Here is a 17,815-nt window from a genome sequence, read left to right on the forward strand (position 1 = left end):
TATATCTGGCTGTACACATCATCCATCTGCTTAGCTCACACACTGTCAGACTTCCTTCACATCACCCGACACATGGCTGTTCAACTTATGATCGTTTCAGGGCCTTGGAATGCTATGCTTTCCTATCTGAGTCCCTTCATTCATTGATTGTTGCTTGCTACTCTGCCCTCACATTACATGTGAAAATGTCCTATCAGTGATGTCTTGGACTTATGTCCTACTCAGCCATTCACCTACGACACTTTGGCCATTGTAATGGCACATGGGCACAATGATACGTCACATTGAATTCCATGGCTTAACTGTGTCATGTGTACATGGTGCTATCACTGTGTCATGGTTCTACATTCGGCTGTCCAGTTGATGTGTCACTGTTTGTGATGTACCAGGGAGTCCTGTGATGAGCTACACACATGGACTATGCATCAGTGCCCCAAGTTGGCATGTCTATGTGTGGGTATGTGGCCAGTGTGGTTTAAGTTGGTGGCAGGCCAGTGCAGTTGAGGTGTGTTACTGTGCAACACTGGACTGGTAGGGGGGTCATGTGGCAGGACCAGTCTGGGGTTTTGTCAGAGGTGAGGGGGGCTGGTGGGTAGTGTGTGGCCCTGTGGGGCTGCCTGGGGGTGGTGTCGGAGGTGAGGGGGCTGGTGGGTGGTGTGAGGACCTGTGGAGCTGCATGGGGGTGGAGTTGCTGGTGAGGAGGGCTGGTTGGTGGTGTGAGGACCTGTGGGGCTGCCTGGGCTGGTGTTGGAGGTTAGGGGACTGGTGGGTGATGTGAGGAGGTGTTTGGCTGCCTGGGGGTGGTGTTGGTGGGGTGGGGGGATGGTAGGTGGTGTGAGGAAATGTGGGGCTGCCTGGGGGTGGTGTCAGAGGTGAGGGGGGCTGGTGGGTGGTGTATGGACCAATGGGGCTGCCTGGCTGGGTTGACAGAAGTCAAGGGGGCTGGTGGGGGGAGTGTGGAGCTGTGGGGCTGCCTGGGGTAGTGGAAGGGGTGAGGGGGCAGGTGGGTGGTGTCTAGGCTTGACGGTGCTGCTGTGCAGTCTGGGTATTTGTCTGCTGTTTTGGTGCATATGGAATAGGGTGGAGGGTTTACAGGATTGTAGAGGTGCTGCTGTACTTATGTGGGGCATTCCACAGATTGTCTAGGGGTGCTGATGTTACTTACGAGGGAGATCATGCAGGTTCACGGCTGTGGCCGTTACTTGCGTGGGGCATCGTGCAGGTTTGCTGGGGTGCTGAAATTACTTACAGGGGAACTTGCAGAGGTTAACAGGGGTGCAGCCATTACTTGTGTGGGGCATGGTGCATGTTGGCTGGGGTGCTGAAGTTACTTACGAGGGAGATTGTGTAAGTTCACACGGGTGCAGCCATTATTTGCGTGGGGCATCACGCAGATTGGCTTGGGTGCTAGGTGTTGAGTCAATGGTGTACACAGAGGTTTGCGGGATGGTTTGTCTCTGGCTATATTTTTGGTTTGCGTGGGGGTGTGTCATAAGCGTTCCTCGAGCGGCTCGTTTTGATTTACGGGTCACGTTGAAATGCATATTTGGATACATGTATACACAGAGCGTGCAAAAAACAGGCTTTGTGGGATAGAAGCACACTTTTCCATGAATTGGGACCCTAGCTGAGAGTGCAAGTAGATGCAGGTTTGACTCTCCTTTTGTTCTGCATGGTGATGAACTGGGGTTATCGACCCAGCCCTTTAAGATGAGGTAGCAATACTTTGAGATGGATGGGGATGCAGAAGATGCTCAAACATCAATAATCAAACTAACTCAGGAAGTTCGAAACTCACATGTGTTTTATTTGCAATTGTCTAAAACTGCAACGCTCACCTGGTTCCTACGGAAGAGCTGACCCAGACTGGACTGCGGCACCGGGCTCGGAATGCACTCTGGACAGGACCTCCGAATATGAACTGCCTGGCTTGTGAGGTAAGTTTTCTGTAGGTGGAAGAAAAGGGGTAAATACCTAAGTGGTGGGATAAGGTTCGCCCCCAGTCTTCTGCTTCTCCCACTTCTAGGCTCTCAACTAGTCCCAGCGAGCTCTTACCTTAGGCTTGGTAAAGCTGAGCTCTCCATCCTGCTTCTGGTGCAGGGGCGCATGGAATCCAGTTACGTCACTGGATGAGTTCAGTGTGTAGGCTTAGAGTCCTTTTTATAGTCTTTTAGGTGCAGAGACGCTGTTGGACGATGCTGTCGCTGCTGCACATGCGGAGGCACGTATGAATAACGGAACTGTGGTCTTTTCCAAAATGGGCACCTTTAACAATGTCTTTCCTTCCTTTCAGGTGCTGGAAGGCTGTGGGCGATGCCGCCGCTGCTGCACATGCGGAGGCACGTAAGTACCACTGACCTGTGGCCGTTTTCCGAAATGGGCACCTTTAACAATGTCTTTCCTTCCTTTCAGGTGCTGGAAGGCTGTGGGCAATGCCGCCGCTGCTGCACGTGCGGAGGCACGTAAGTACCACTGACCTGTGGCCGTTTTCCGAAATGGGCACCTTTAACAATGTCTTTCCTTCCTTTCAGGTGCTGGAAGGTTGTGGGCGATGCCGCTGCTGCTGCACGTGCGGAGGCTCGTAAGTATAACGGCGTTGCGACCGCTTCTGCTCGGGCACCTCTAACTATGTCTTTTTCCCTTTCATGTTCTGGATGCCTGCCGGAGTGAAGGCCGCGGTGAGCTTAGGCGTGATCACCATTGGATGAGGTAAGCGAGCGCGGCTGCAAGCGTGTTGCACGATTTCTAACCTTGATTCTTGTTTTGCAGGTTTCGAAGACTGGATTCTGGAGGCTGAATTCTGGTAAGTTTGTGTTCCTGTGTGCTTTCTCATCCACAGGTTGCTGCTCGGGAAGCTGAGGGTGTATCAGGACCAGGAATGCAGGAGCCGACTCGGTGAGCGTCCTGCTGCTGCTGCAGAATAACGCGAAGCACGTGAAACCCATTGGGCGTGGTTTAAATAGCAGAGAAGTGCTTCCAGTGTGTATTCTTGCACCGGTCCCACCCAGGTAAGAAAAGAGTTCCAGAAGGAAATAGTTCCTCCTAGCCCAGATGGTTGGAGACTTCAGCCAGACTGGATTGTCCTGGGTAAGTATGCAGCATGGTCTGCCTCAGGTAAGTCCACCCAAGCATTATGACACTGTTTTACAATATGAGCCTGGCGCCCTTGGCGCCGGGACTGAAACCTTTCATGAGCCTGGCGCCAAAGGCGCCAGGACACGGTCCAACGGGCCCCTGTAGGGGTCTGCTGGGTCCGAAGACGGGTCTGCTTCCGAGGGTGCTGGGCCAGTCCTGGCCCCTCGGGAGTAGTGCCCATGACAGTACCCCCCTCAAGGCCCCTCCCAAACGTGTCCTCCCCGGGGGTTTTGGTTTATCGGGAAAGGTTCGGTGAAATTTCCGGACTAGACGAGGAGCATGAACGTGGTCATAGGGTTCCCATGATCTTTCCTGAGGTCCGTAGCCTTTCCAGTCGATTAGGTAGAATAGCTTCGACTTGATGATTTTAGAGTCCAGAATGTCCTTTACTTCAAATTCGGGCTCCCCTTTCACTTGAATGGGCTCTGGAGGACTGGTCAATCTGGTCCCAGGTTGCATGGGTTTCAAAAGAGATATGTGAAATACTGGATGTATTCTCATATGGGTTGGCAATTCCAATTTAACGGCCACCGGATTAATTATGGCCGTAATTGGATATGGTCCCAGGTATTTGGGGTTGAAGGTGCGAGGCCCTTTAAGCGATAAATGTTTGGTGGACAGCCAGACTTGATCCCCGACCTGGTATTGAGGGGCATCGCTTCGGTGTTGGTCTGCTCCTTTCTTGTACCTTTCTTTAGCTTGTTGTAGATGAGCAGTGGCTTCCTTAAACGCTTGGGTAATAACAGTATGCAACTGATCCACAGCGGGTGTTCCAAGATCTTGAGGTGGATCAAGGTTGGAGGTTCGAGGATGAATCCCATACAAGATATAAAAGGGACTTTTCCCGGTTCCCGAATGAACTGAATTGTTGTATGCATATTCAGCTATCCAAAGGATGTCCTTCCAGTTGCTCTCTGACTGTTGTAGCATGCACCGCAAATATTGCTCAAGAGTCTGGTTGGTTCTCTCGGTTTGCCCGTTGGTCTGGGGATGATGGCCGGTCGAAAGCCTTACAGTGATTTGAGTTAATCGACAACAGCTATGCCAGAAGTGGGAAACAAACTGGCTTCCCCTATCTGAGATTAGTACCGATGGGAAGCCGTGTAGCCGGACGATGTTTTCGAGAAATACCCTGGCTAGGACTGAAGCTGAGGGTAAACCTTTTAGTGGAATGAAGTGGGCCATTTTAGAAAACAAGTCCACAATAACAAGAATGGTGTTGTACCCGGAACAGGAGGGTAAGTCTGTGATGAAGTCCATGGAAAGGGTATGCCAGGGACACGGTGGAATGTCTAATGATTGCAGAAGACCAGCCGGCCTTTTCTTCTGACCCTGGTTTTGAGCGCACACACCGCAGGACATCACCAATTCTTTTATGTCTTTTCTCCACGAAGGCCACCAGAAGTGTCTCTTCACCTTTTCTGTGGTTTTGGCAATGCCAGGGTGACCCTCAATTAATGAATTATGATAGCAGGAGATTACCTGTCTTTGTAAATTGGCGCGTGGTAGGAACAATCGTCCTCGGAAATAAGGCAAGTCATTGCTTACGGTGAAATCTTTTCCTTTTTGTAACCAGTTCTGTAAGTCTGGTGAGGTTACAAGTTCTTTAGTTCTTTCTTCAATATCCTCGATGGACTGTGAAGTAATCAGACCCACGATCCTTTGTTCAGGAATTATTGGTACAGGTTCTGGATTGGCAACGTTATCTCCCATTCCAATTCGGGAAAGAGCATCCACTTTGCCGTTCTTGTTGCCGGGGCGGTATGTGATCACAAAGTCAAATTCAGCAAAGAATAGAGCCCAGCGAAGCTGTCTGGAGGATTGAGCCTTGGCGGTTCTCAGATACTGCAGATTTCGATGATCTGTGATCACTGCGACGGTGTGTCTGGCCCCGAGGAGATAATGCCGCCAGGCCTTAAAGGCGGATTTAATCGCAAGAAGCTCTTTGTCTGTGATGGTGTAGTTGATCTCTGGCGCTGAGAACTTTCGAGACCAGAATGCCACAGGATGCAGTTGGTTAGTCTCTGGATCTCTTTGTGATAGGACAGCTCCCATTGCTAAGCTGGAGGCGTCGGTTTAAACGATGTAAGGGAGGTCCGGGCGTGGGTGTTTCAGAATTGGCGCCGAAGTAAATTTAGCCTTTAGCTCTTGGAAGGCTTGTTCTGCTGCTGCAGACCATTCGAAGCGTTTATTTTTTCTTAAGAGGGCGGTGATGGGTTGTACCACTCGTGAAAACTCTGGAATAAATCTGCGGTAAAAATTGGCAAAGCCAAGCATGCTTTGAACGCCTTTCACGGAAATAGGAGATGGCCATTTGAGGATAGCGTCAACTTTTCTTGAGTCCATGTGGACTCCTTTGGGTGACAGAATGAATCCCAAAAATTCGACCTCAGTGGCATGAAAAACACATTTTTCAAGCTTGGCAAAAAGTTTCTGTTGGCGAAGTTTTTCAAGGACCGCTCTGACATGATTTCGATGGTCAGCTTCTGAAGATGAGTATACAAGAATGTCATCTATATAGACGACAACGCAGACATCAATGAGCTCTCTGAGGACATCATTCATGAAATATTGGAAGGAGGCCGGTGCATTGCATAGTCCGAAGGGCATCACTTGATATTCAAATAGCCCATACTGAGTGCGAAATGCCGTCTTCCATTCATCTCCTTCCTTGACCCTTACCAAGTGGTAAGCTCCCCGGAGATCAAGCTTAGTATAAATACAGGCGTTTTTCACTTGGTCAAGGAGTTCTGGGATCAGAGGTAAGGGGTACCGATTTTTTACTGCTATCTGGTTCAGAGCACGGTAGTCGATACAGGTTCTGAGGTCACCTTCTTTTTTTGGTACGAAGAACAGAGCCGAGGATGCAGGGGACTTCGATGAACGGATAAAGCCATTGGCCAGGTACTGGTCTAAATACTGTCGCAGATGAAGGTTCTCAGGCTTGGTAAGGGCGTAAATCCTACTGCAAGGGGGAGTTGCACCGGGTAGCAGATCTATCTGACAATCGTATGATCTGTGGGGCGGCAAGGTGTTAGCCTGTTCCTTTTGAAAAACATCTTGGAACTCTCTATACTCTAGAGGTAATTGTGGACCGTCAGCAGTTACTGACACTAGGCCAATGTTGGGTCGTGGATAACAAGTTGGTGCACACTCTGGGAACATTATCGTCTTTGCTCGCCAATCAATCTGAGGATTGTGTCTCTCCAACCAAGGAATCCCTAGAATTACTTGGAATTGAGGAGCCTTGATCACGTCGAACACAATTACCTCCCGATGCCCGTCTTGGCCTAGTAACGTCACTTCGGTAGTGGTATGGGTTACCGGCCCGGAGGCGATTTCCGACCCATCCACCGTGGTAATGACGTCTTTAACCACCTTTGGACAAAGAGATAAGTTCATCCTGGAAGCCAATTCGCGGTCCACGTAATTTCCTATTGCTCCGCTGTCGATGTATGCCTTGATAGCATGCAAACGTTCTGGTTGCTTTGGGTTTACGAGGACCATCGGCATTATGAAGTGCAAGGTCAAAGAACTGGTTTTTAAGCTCAGCAAGCTGACCTCTACGCTTGTCGGGCGAGGTCGTTTCCCGGCTCAGGCTTTTCAGAATTCTTGTCAGAAGCTCCTACTGTCTTCTTTGGTGGTTTTACCGGGCAATTTCGAAGGCAGTGTCCTGGGTTTCCACAATAGAGACACAGTTGCATTTGTCGTCTCCTGTCACGCTCTTTCTGGGTTATGGGGCCCTTTATGACCCCAATCAGCATAGGTTCTATGGCGTCAACCCCTTTGGCGTTGCTTTGAGTTTTAGTGAATACTCGAGTTTCAAACCTGGATCGGTCCGCCTTTCTATTTTGGAGCCTATGATCCAATTGGACCACCAAATCAATATAATCTGCGCAGTCCTGAGGAGGGTTCACGACCTGGGCCAGGACGTCTTTAAGTTCACCACGTAGACCTCTGTGAAATAGCGTGATCCTTTTATCCTCAGGCCATCTAGTTTCCACGATTAACCTATTAAAAGATGCAATGTAGGCTAATAGGTCCTGGTTGCCCTGTCGTAGGGAAAGGAGTTCGTTGTCCAGGGCCTGCCCCTGGGAATGCCTTGCAAAAAATCTTTCCATACTGGCCTGGAAGGCGGGGAAGTCCCGAAGGATTGGATCATCCTGTGTAACCAGAGGGATCGACCAATCCGCGGCGCTGCCGCTAAGATACGAAAGTACAAAGGCTACCTTGGTCTGGTCCGTCGGAAAAGCTGCGGGTCTACAAAGAAAGTGCAAACGGCATTGATTTATAAACACTGCAAATCTTTTAGGGTCACCAGAATAGCGTTCAGGTGGTGCCAATGGCACATTTCCAGGTAGGTTGATTTGAAACGGATTGGCTGAAGCCACTGGGGTATAATTCCCCCCTGAGTTAGGTAGAGGGGATTGTCCTGCTTGACTCTGTAATAACTGTCTAGCGAATCCATCAGTTCGTTCTTTTGACACTATCAATTCCCTCCTAAGGGCGTTCGTTTCCTGGCGAGCAGCATGGACTTCGGCCCTCAATTCCCCCAACAACTGGGCCAATTGGTCTGTGTCGGAAGTTTCCATAGCGCCTGGGTAGGAAATTTTTTGGTAGGCTTCGCGTTCTGTAACGCTCACCTGGTTCCTACGGAAGCGCTGACCCAGACTGGACTGCGGCACCGGGCTCGGAATGCACTCTGGACAGGACCTCCGAATATGAACTGCCTGGCTTGTGAGGTAAGTTTTCTGTAGGTGGAAGAAAAGGGGTAAATACCTAAGTGGTGGGATAAGGTTCGCCCCCAGTCTTCTGCTTCTCCCACTTCTAGGCTCTCAACTAGTCCCAGCGAGCTCTTACCTTAGGCTTGGTAAAGCTGAGCTCTCCATCCTGCTTCTGGTGCAGGGGCGCATGGAATCCAGTTACGTCACTGGATGAGTTCAGTGTGTAGGCTTAGAGTCCTTTTGTATAGTCTTTTAGGTGCAGAGACGCTGTTGGACGATGCTGTCGCTGCTGCACATGCGGAGGCATGTATGAATAACGGAACTGTGGTCTTTTCCAAAATGGGCACCTTTAACAATGTCTTTCCTTCCTTTCTGGTGCTGGAAGGCTGTGGGCGATGCCGCCGCTGCTGCACGTGCGGAGGCACGTAAGTACCACTGACCTGTGGCCGTTTTCCGAAATGGGCACCTTTAACAATGTCTTTCCTTCCTTTCAGGTGCTGGAAGGCTGTGGGCGATGCCGCCGCTGCTGCACATGCGGAGGCACGTAAGTACCACTGACCTGTGGCCGTTTTCCGAAATGGGCACCTTTAACAATGTCTTTCCTTCCTTTCAGGTGCTGGAAGGCTGTGGGCGATGCCGCCGCTGCTGCACGTGCAGAGGCATGTAAGTACCACTGACCTGTGGCCGTTTTCCAAAATGGGCACCTTTAACAATGTCTTTCCTTCCTTTCAGGTGCTGGAAGGTTGTGGGCGATGCCGCTGCTGCTGCACGTGCGGAGGCTCGTAAGTATAACGGCGTTGCGACCGCTTCTGCTCGGGCACCTCTAACTATGTCTTTTTCCCTTTCATGTTCTGGATGCCTGCCGGAGTGAAGGCCGCGGTGAGCTTAGGCGTGATCACCATTGGATGAGGTAAGCGAGCGCGGCTGCAAGCGTGTTGCACGATTTCTAACCTTGATTCTTGTTTTGCAGGTTTCGAAGACTGGATTCTGGAGGCTGAATTCTGGTAAGTTTGTGTTCCTGTGTGCTTTCTCATCCACAGGTTGCTGCTCGGGAAGCTGAGGGTGTATCAGGACCAGGAATGCAGGAGCCGACTCGGTGAGCGTCCTGCTGCTGCTGCAGAATAACGCGAAGCACGTGAAACCCATTGGGCGTGGTTTAAATAGCAGAGAAGTGCTTCCAGTGTGTATTCTTGCACCGGTCCCACCCAGGTAAGAAAAGAGTTCCAGAAGGAAATAGTTCCTCCTAGCCCAGATGGTTGGAGACTTCAGCCAGACTGGATTGTCCTGGGTAAGTATGCAGCATTGTCTGCCTCAGGTAAGTCCACCCAAGCATTATGACACTGTTTTACAATATGAGCCTGGCGCCCTTGGCGCCGGGACTGAAACCTTTCATGAGCCTGGCGCCAAAGGCGCCAGGACACGGTCCAACGGGCCCCTGTAGGGGTCTGCTGGGTCCGAAGACGGGTCTGCTTCCGAGGGTGCTGGGCCAGTCCTGGCCCCTCGGGAGTAGTGCCCATGACAGTACCCCCCTCAAGGCCCCTCCCAAACGTGTCCTCCCCGGGGGTTTTGGTTTATCGGGAAAGGTTCGGTGAAATTTCCGGACTAGACGAGGAGCATGAACGTGGTCATAGGGTTCCCATGATCTTTCCTGAGGTCCGTAGCCTTTCCAGTCGATTAGGTAGAATAGCTTCGACTTGATGATTTTAGAGTCCAGAATGTCCTTTACTTCAAATTCGGGCTCCCCTTTCACTTGAATGGGCTCTGGAGGACTGGTCAATCTGGTCCCAGGTTGCATGGGTTTCAAAAGAGATACGTGAAATACTGGATGTATTCTCATATGGGTTGGCAATTCCAATTTAACGGCCACCGGATTAATTATGGCCGTAATTGGATTTGGTCCCAGGTATTTGGGGTTGAAGGTGCGAGGCCCTTTAAGAGATAAATGTTTGGTGGACAGCCAGACTTGATCCCCGACCTGGTATTGAGGGGCATCGCTTCGGTGTTGGTCTGCTCCTTTCTTGTACCTTTCTTTAGCTTGTTGTAGATGAGCAGTGGCTTCCTTAAACGCTTGGGTAATAACAGTATGCAACTGATCCACAGCGGGTGTTCCAAGATCTTGAGGTGGATCAAGGTTGGAGGTTCGAGGATGAATCCCATACAAGATATAAAAGGGACTTTTCCCGGTTCCCGAATGAACTGAATTGTTGTATGCATATTCAGCTATCCAAAGGATGTCCTTCCAGTTGCTCTCTGACTGTTGTAGCATGCACCGCAAATATTGCTCAAGAGTCTGGTTGGTTCTCTCGGTTTGCCCGTTGGTCTGGGGATGATGGCCGGTCGAAAGCCTTACAGTGATTTGAGTTAATCGACAACAGCTATGCCAGAAGTGGGAAACAAACTGGCTTCCCCTATCTGAGATTAGTACCGATGGGAAGCCGTGTAGCCGGACGATGTTTTCGAGAAATACCCTGGCTAGGACTGAAGCTGAGGGTAAACCTTTTAGTGGAATGAAGTGGGCCATTTTAGAAAACAAGTCCACAATAACAAGAATGGTGTTGTACCCGGAACAGGAGGGTAAGTCTGTGATGAAGTCCATGGAAAGGGTATGCCAGGGACAAGGTGGAATGTCTAATGGTTGCAGAAGACCAGCCGGCCATTTCTTCTGACCCTGGTTTTGAGCGCACACACCGCAGGACATCACCAATTCTTTTATGTCTTTTCTCCACGAAGGCCACCAGAAGTGTCTCTTCACCTTTTCTGTGGTTTTGGCAATGCCAGGGTGACCCTCAATTATTGAATTATGATAGCAGGAGATTACCTGTCTTTGTAAATTGGCGCGTGGTAGGAACAATCGTCCTCGGAAATAAGGCAAGTCATTGCTTACGGTGAAATCTTTTCCTTTTTGTAACCAGTTCTGTAAGTCTGGTGAGGTTACAAGTTCTTTAGTTCTTTCTTCAATATCCTCGATGGATTGTGAAGTAATCAGACCCACGATCCTTTGTTCAGGAATTATTGGTACAGGTTCTCGATTGGCAACGTTATCTCCCATTCCAATTCGGGAAAGAGCATCCACTTTGCCGTTCTTGTTGCCGGGGCGGTATGTGATCACAAAGTCAAATTCAGCAAAGAATAGAGCCCAGCGAAGCTGTCTGGAGGATTGAGCCTTGGCGGTTCTCAGATACTGCAGATTTCGATGATCTGTGATCACTGCGACGGTGTGTCTGGCCCCGAGGAGATAATGCCGCCAGGCCTTAAAGGCGGATTTAATCGCAAGAAGCTCTTTGTCTGTGATGGTGTAGTTGATCTCTGGCGCTGAGAACTTTCGAGACCAGAATGCCACAGGATGCAGTTGGTTAGTCTCTGGATCTCTTTGTGATAGGACAGCTCCCATTGCTAAGCTGGAGGCGTCGGTTTAAACGATGTAAGGGAGGTCCGGGCGTGGGTGTTTCAGAATTGGCGCCGAAGTAAATTTAGCCTTTAGCTCTTGGAAGGCTTGTTCTGCTGCTGCAGACCATTCGAAGCGTTTATTTTTTCTTAAGAGGGCGGTGATGGGTTGTACCACTCGTGAAAACTCTGGAATAAATCTGCGGTAAAAATTGGCAAAGCCAAGCATGCTTTGAACGCCTTTCACGGAAATAGGAGATGGCCATTTGAGGATAGCGTCAACTTTTCTTGAGTCCATGTGGACTCCTTTGGGTGACAGAATGAATCCCAAAAATTCGACCTCAGTGGCATGAAAAACACATTTTTCAAGCTTGGCAAAAAGTTTCTGTTGGCGAAGTTTTTCAAGGACCGCTCTGACATGATTTCGATGGTCAGCTTCTGAAGATGAGTATACAAGAATGTCATCTATACAGACGACAACGCAGACATCAATGAGCTCTCTGAGGACATCATTCATGAAATATTGGAAGGCGGCCGGTGCATTGCATAGTCCGAAGGGCATCACTTGATATTCAAATAGCCCATACTGAGTGCGAAATGCCGTCTTCCATTCATCTCCTTCCTTGACCCTTACCAAGTGGTAAGCTCCCCGGAGATCAAGCTTAGTATAAATACAGGCGTTTTTCACTTGGTCAAGGAGTTCTGGGATCAGAGGTAAGGGGTACCGATTTTTTACTGCTATCTGGTTCAGAGCACGGTAGTCGATACAGGTTCTGAGGTCACCTTCTTTTTTTGGTACGAAGAACAGAGCCGAGGATGCAGGGGACTTCGATGAACGGATAAAGCCATTGGCCAGGTACTGGTCTAAATACTGTCGCAGATGAAGGTTCTCAGGCTTGGTAAGGGCGTAAATCCTACTGCAAGGGGGAGTTGCACCGGGTAGCAGATCTATCTGACAATCGTATGATCTGTGGGGCGGCAAGGTGTTAGCCTGTTCCTTTTGAAAAACATCTTGGAACTCTCTATACTCTAGAGGTAATTGTGGACCGTCAGCAGTTACTGACACTAGGCCAATGTTGGGTCGTGGATAACAAGTTGGTGCACACTCTGGGAACATTATCGTCTTTGCTCGCCAATCAATCTGAGGATTGTGTCTCTCCAACCAAGGAATCCCTAGAATTACTTGGAATTGAGGAGCCTTGATCACGTCGAACACAATTACCTCCCGATGCCCGTCTTGGCCTAGTAACGTCACTTCGGTAGTGGTATGGGTTACCGGCCCGGAGGCGATTTCCGACCCATCCACCGTGGTAATGACGTCTTTAACCACCTTTGGACAAAGAGATAAGTTCATCCTGGAAGCCAATTCGCGGTCCACGTAATTTCCTATTGCTCCGCTGTCGATGTATGCCTTGATAGCATGCAAACGTTCTGGTTGCTTTGGGTTTACGAGGACCATCGGCATTATGAAGTGCAAGGTCAAAGAACTGGTTTTTAAGCTCAGCAAGCTGACCTCTACGCTTGTCGGGCGAGGTCGTTTCCCGGCTCAGGCTTTTCAGAATTCTTGTCAGAAGCTCCTACTGTCTTCTTTGGTGGTTTTACCGGGCAATTTCGAAGGCAGTGTCCTGGGTTTCCACAATAGAGACACAGTTGCATTTGTCGTCTCCTGTCACGCTCTTTCTGGGTTATGGGGCCCTTTATGACCCCAATCAGCATAGGTTCTATGGCGTCAACCCCTTTGGCGTTGCTTTGAGTTTTAGTGAATACTCGAGTTTCAAACCTGGATCGGTCCGCCTTTCTATTTTGGAGCCTATGATCCAATTGGACCACCAAATCAATATAATCTGCGCAGTCCTGAGGAGGGTTCACGACCTGGGCCAGGACGTCTTTAAGTTCACCACGTAGACCTCTGTGAAATAGCGTGATCCTTTTATCCTCAGGCCATCTAGTTTCCACGATTAACCTATTAAAAGATGCAATGTAGGCTAATAGGTCCTGGTTGCCCTGTCGTAGGGAAAGGAGTTCGTTGTCCAGGGCCTGCCCCTGGGAATGCCTTGCAAAAAGTCTTTCCATACTGGCCTGGAAGGCGGGGAAGTCCCGAAGGATTGGATCATCCTGTGTAACCAGAGGGATCGACCAATCCGCGGCGCTGCCGCTAAGATACGAAAGTACAAAGGCTACCTTGGTCTGGTCCATCGGAAAAGCTGCGGGTCTACAAAGAAAGTGCAAACGGCATTGATTTATAAACACTGCAAATCTTTTAGGGTCACCAGAATAGCGTTCAGGTGGTGCCAATGGCACATTTCCAGGTAGGTTGATTTGAAACGGATTGGCTGAAGCCACTGGGGTATAATTCCCCCCTGAGTTAGGTAGAGGGGATTGTCCTGCTTGACTCTGTAATAACTGTCTAGCGAGTCCATCAGTTCGTTCTTTTGACACTATCAATTCCCTCCTAAGGGCGTTCGTTTCCTGGCGAGCAGCATGGACTTCAGCCCTCAATTCCCCCAACAACTGGGCCAATTGGTCTGTGTCGGAAGTTTCCATAGCGCCTGGGTAGGACATTTTTTGGTAGGCTTCGCGTTCTGTAACGCTCACCTGGTTCCTACGGAGGCGCTGACCCAGACTGGACTGCGGCACCGGGCTCGGAATGCACTCTGGACGGGACCTCCGAATATGAACTGCCTGGCTTGTGAGGTAAGTTTTCTGTAGGTGGAAGAAAAGGGGTAAATACCTAAGTGGTGGGATAAGGTTCCCCCCAGTCTTCTGCTTCTCCCACTTCTAGGCTCTCAACTAGTCTCAGCGAGCTCTTACCTTAGGCTTGGTAAAGCTGAGCTCTCCATCCTGCTTCTGGTGCAGGGGCGCATGGAATCCAGTTACGTCACTGGATGAGTTCAGTGTGTAGGCTTAGAGTCCTTTTGTATAGTCTTTTAGGTGCAGAGACGCTGTTGGACGATGCTGTCGCTGCTGCACGTGCGGAGGCACGTATGAATAACGGAACTGTGGTCTTTTCCAAAATTGGCACCTTTAATAATGTCTTTCCTTCCTTTCTGGTGCTGGAAGGCTGTGGGCGATACCGCCGCTGCTGCACGTGCGGAGGCACGTAAGTACCACTGACCTGTGGCCGTTTTCCGAAATGGGCACCTTTAACAATGTCTTTCCTTCCTTTCAGGTGCTGGAAGGCTGTGGGCGATGCCGCCGCTGCTGCATGTGCGGAGGCACGTAAGTACCAATGACCTGTGGCCGTTTTCCGAAATGGGCACCTTTAACAATGTCTTTCCTTCCTTTCAGGTGCTGGAATGCTGTGGGCGATGCCGCCGCTGCTGCATGTGAGGAGGCATGTAAGTACCACTGACCTGTGGCCGTTTTCCAAAATGGGCACCTTTAACAATGTCTTTCCTTCCTTTCAGGTGCTGGAAGGCTGTGGGCGATGCCGCTGATGCTGCACGTGCGGAGGCTCGTAAGTATAACGCCGTTGCGACCGCTTCTGCTTGGGCACCTCTAACTATGTCTTTTTCCCGTTCAGGTGCTGGATGCAGCCGGAGTGAAGGCTGCGGTGAGCTTAGGCGTGATCACCATTGGATGAGGTAAGCGAGCGCGGCTGCAAGCGTGTTGCACGATTTCTAACCTTGATTCTTGTTTTGCAGGTTTCGAAGACTGGATTCTGGAGGCTGAATTCTGGTAAGTTTGTGTTCCTGTGTGCTTTCTCATCCACAGGTTGCTGCTCGGGAAGCTGAGGGTGTATCAGGACCAGGTATGCAGGAGCCGACTCGGTGAGCGTCCTGCTGCTGCTGCAGAATAACGCGAAGCACGTGAAACCCATCGGGCGTGGTTTAAATAGCAGAGAAGTGCTTCCAGTGTGTATTCTTCCACCGGTCCCACCCAGGTAAGAAAAGAGTTCCAGAAGGAAATAGTTCCTCCTAGCCCAGATGGTTGGAGACTTCAGCCAGACTGGATTGTCCTGGGTAAGTATGCAGCATGGTCTGCCTCAGGTAAGTCCACCCAAGCATTATGACACTGTTTTACAATATGAGCCTGGCGCCCTTGGCGCCGGGACTGAAACCTTTCATGAGCCTGGCGCCAAAGGCGCCAGGACACGGTCCAAAGGGCCCCTGTAGGGGTCTGCTGGGTCCGAAGACGGGTCTGCTTCCGAGGGTGCTGGGCCAGTCCTGGCCCCTCGGGAGTAGTGCCCATGACAGTAACAGGGAGTTACAACGAACATCGACAATTCTCTCGATATTCTCGCTCATCAAGTTTCATAAAAAAGCAGGTTATTTAGTAAAAACTCATCATTACTAACGTCTTCCTATGTAGTAAACTGCAAAAGCCTATTTGAGAAAGTGAAAGGATTAGAGGGAACATTTAGGTATATGTTCCATACTTGTTGGGAAAGTGATTGGGTCTTTAATATCAGGTGGGACAACTAAGCCCTCCTCTAGTGCAGGTCACTATGAAAGTCATCAAATACATGATGTTCCATTGGTTACACAAACTATAGGGCTCTTTACTACATGGCCCTTTATAATTGGTTGGCACCCTTGTATATGTCAGTACTTTTCCAAATATGCTAGCAGCATGCAGGCTGGCATCCAGGTGCTGGTGGGTTGGTCTTGACCATAGCTTCCCACCAATTAGCCTACTATCCATCATCACTATGCTGTCTGCCAGTCAATTAGCCCTTTGAAGATTGGCCTTGAGTTGTTCTTCGTGCCTGGGAATAAGAGGGAGTAGGTGTAGTACATCATGATTATATATTTTCAGTCATCCACGTGACTGAAGACCATGTTTTAGAGCTCAGCTGCATTTTAAATACTCTTATTTAATTAACCTCTGATATCTGCATTGTTCTCGTGCCCATCTTCTGAACAGGAGTGTGTTCTTTTCACACACTTGTAACCACTGTCCGATCCTTCAGGCGCAGAGCAGCCTTGGCTTCTTGGTGCTGGTTCAGCCTCACCTTTATTTGATTCACCTTTGTAATTCAATGGCTTTTCAACTGTGACATACTGGAAAAGCCTTTCTTTCTTTGGATCCAGTGCTGCTAAAATGCATAGTGGAATCGTCCATAGTTCATTCACTCCTATAGATAAATATACTTGGTACATGCTGCAATCTATTCACTAAATAGCTAGCCTTAAGACTGAGTTTCTTGCATCTGCACACATTTAAAAGGACTTGATCTCTTCATCGTTTCTGTAGCATAAACATCTTAATTTTGATCTCGAAATGTTGCTTATCTTCGACACTTTCTTAATACCTATAGAATGTTTATGTTTTCTTGCCTCTTCATCTCTTCTGGGTGCGTCAGCCCTACTTTGTGTGACGTCACCAATCTTCCCTTTTGATCACTTTTCCCACTTCTTCTGGAATTTCATTCAAATGGCCATCATATTGTTGGTTATGTAGGTATGGTTTTCTCAATGGGAATCTTTCTTCCAGGATTTTCCTTGGTATTGGTATCTTCGCTGGCACTGCACATATTTCACACTCTGGTTCCCAACATATATGCAACATGGGAGCTGTGCTTGAAGTGGGGGCACTTGGCTTCTTCTCTACACTCCCGCCTCTGGATTATTCATCAACCACTCTCCCATCAGTCTTCACATCTAGACATCCCTGTCTGAATAAATGCTTCTTTGGGGCCCATATTTTTATCACTCCTTTTAGGCACCCTGCTGATTTCACATGCTCATCCTTGTTCAAAGTTATAAGCGTGCACTGTCCACTTGGACTGCAGTAGATCCACTTCCCTACATATTTCTTGTGATTCTTTGGGTACAGGAACTTCATTCGCTCAGGTGCATGGATGCTGGCCTTCACATAGTCTCTGATTTTTTCATCTGTTAGCTCTTTAGTTTTCCATCCTGATTCTACATGAATTATGATCTTCATTCATATTGTTTTCTTTGCAGTCTTCTTAAATTGTGAGATAGCCAATCTGATTACACAGAATCCAAGCAAAAGCATCACTATCAGGGCTACAAGGAACTTGAACATATCTGCCATCCATTGTGGAACCCACAAAACAAGTGATCCAAACCAACTATCATCAAGAATATCATCCACTTCGTCTACGTGTAGCTTCGTCAGCATCTCTATGGCCTCAGCCAAGGTGCTATTTTCGTCATCATGAGATGGTTTGAACCTGCAACATGATTCTCCAATTTTGGCACAAACACATCCATCCCTGGCTGTGATCATGTCCAAGACATATCTGTTTTGAAGAGTCATCAGTCATATGGCTCTTAGCTCTTCCTTGATAGCATTGCATCCCTTCATGGTAGTGTTGATTGTCGGCAACAACTCCCATCTGGTTGTTTCTAACCACTTAGTGTTCGCATATGTCTGGATCCGGGGCATGAAGATTATCGTGAATATTGCTGAGGTCTGAAAAATCTGTGCTCATATGGAATGGAGTCAAAAGCTTCTATTGACTTATATAAGAAATAGTTATCTCTCTTCATTCTCAGATGAGCATCTGCTTTTGGAAAGTCACCAATGTTTAAATCGCTTTTAGGAATCACCAATGCTGGATCATGAACGTTCACTATTGAACACAGTCCTCCACAATCTTT

The sequence above is a fragment of the Ambystoma mexicanum genome, chromosome 8 (assembly GCF_040938575.1).
Source record: "Ambystoma mexicanum isolate Mex_15411 chromosome 8, UKY_AmexF1_1, whole genome shotgun sequence".
Classification (NCBI taxonomy): domain Eukaryota; kingdom Metazoa; phylum Chordata; class Amphibia; order Caudata; family Ambystomatidae; genus Ambystoma; species Ambystoma mexicanum.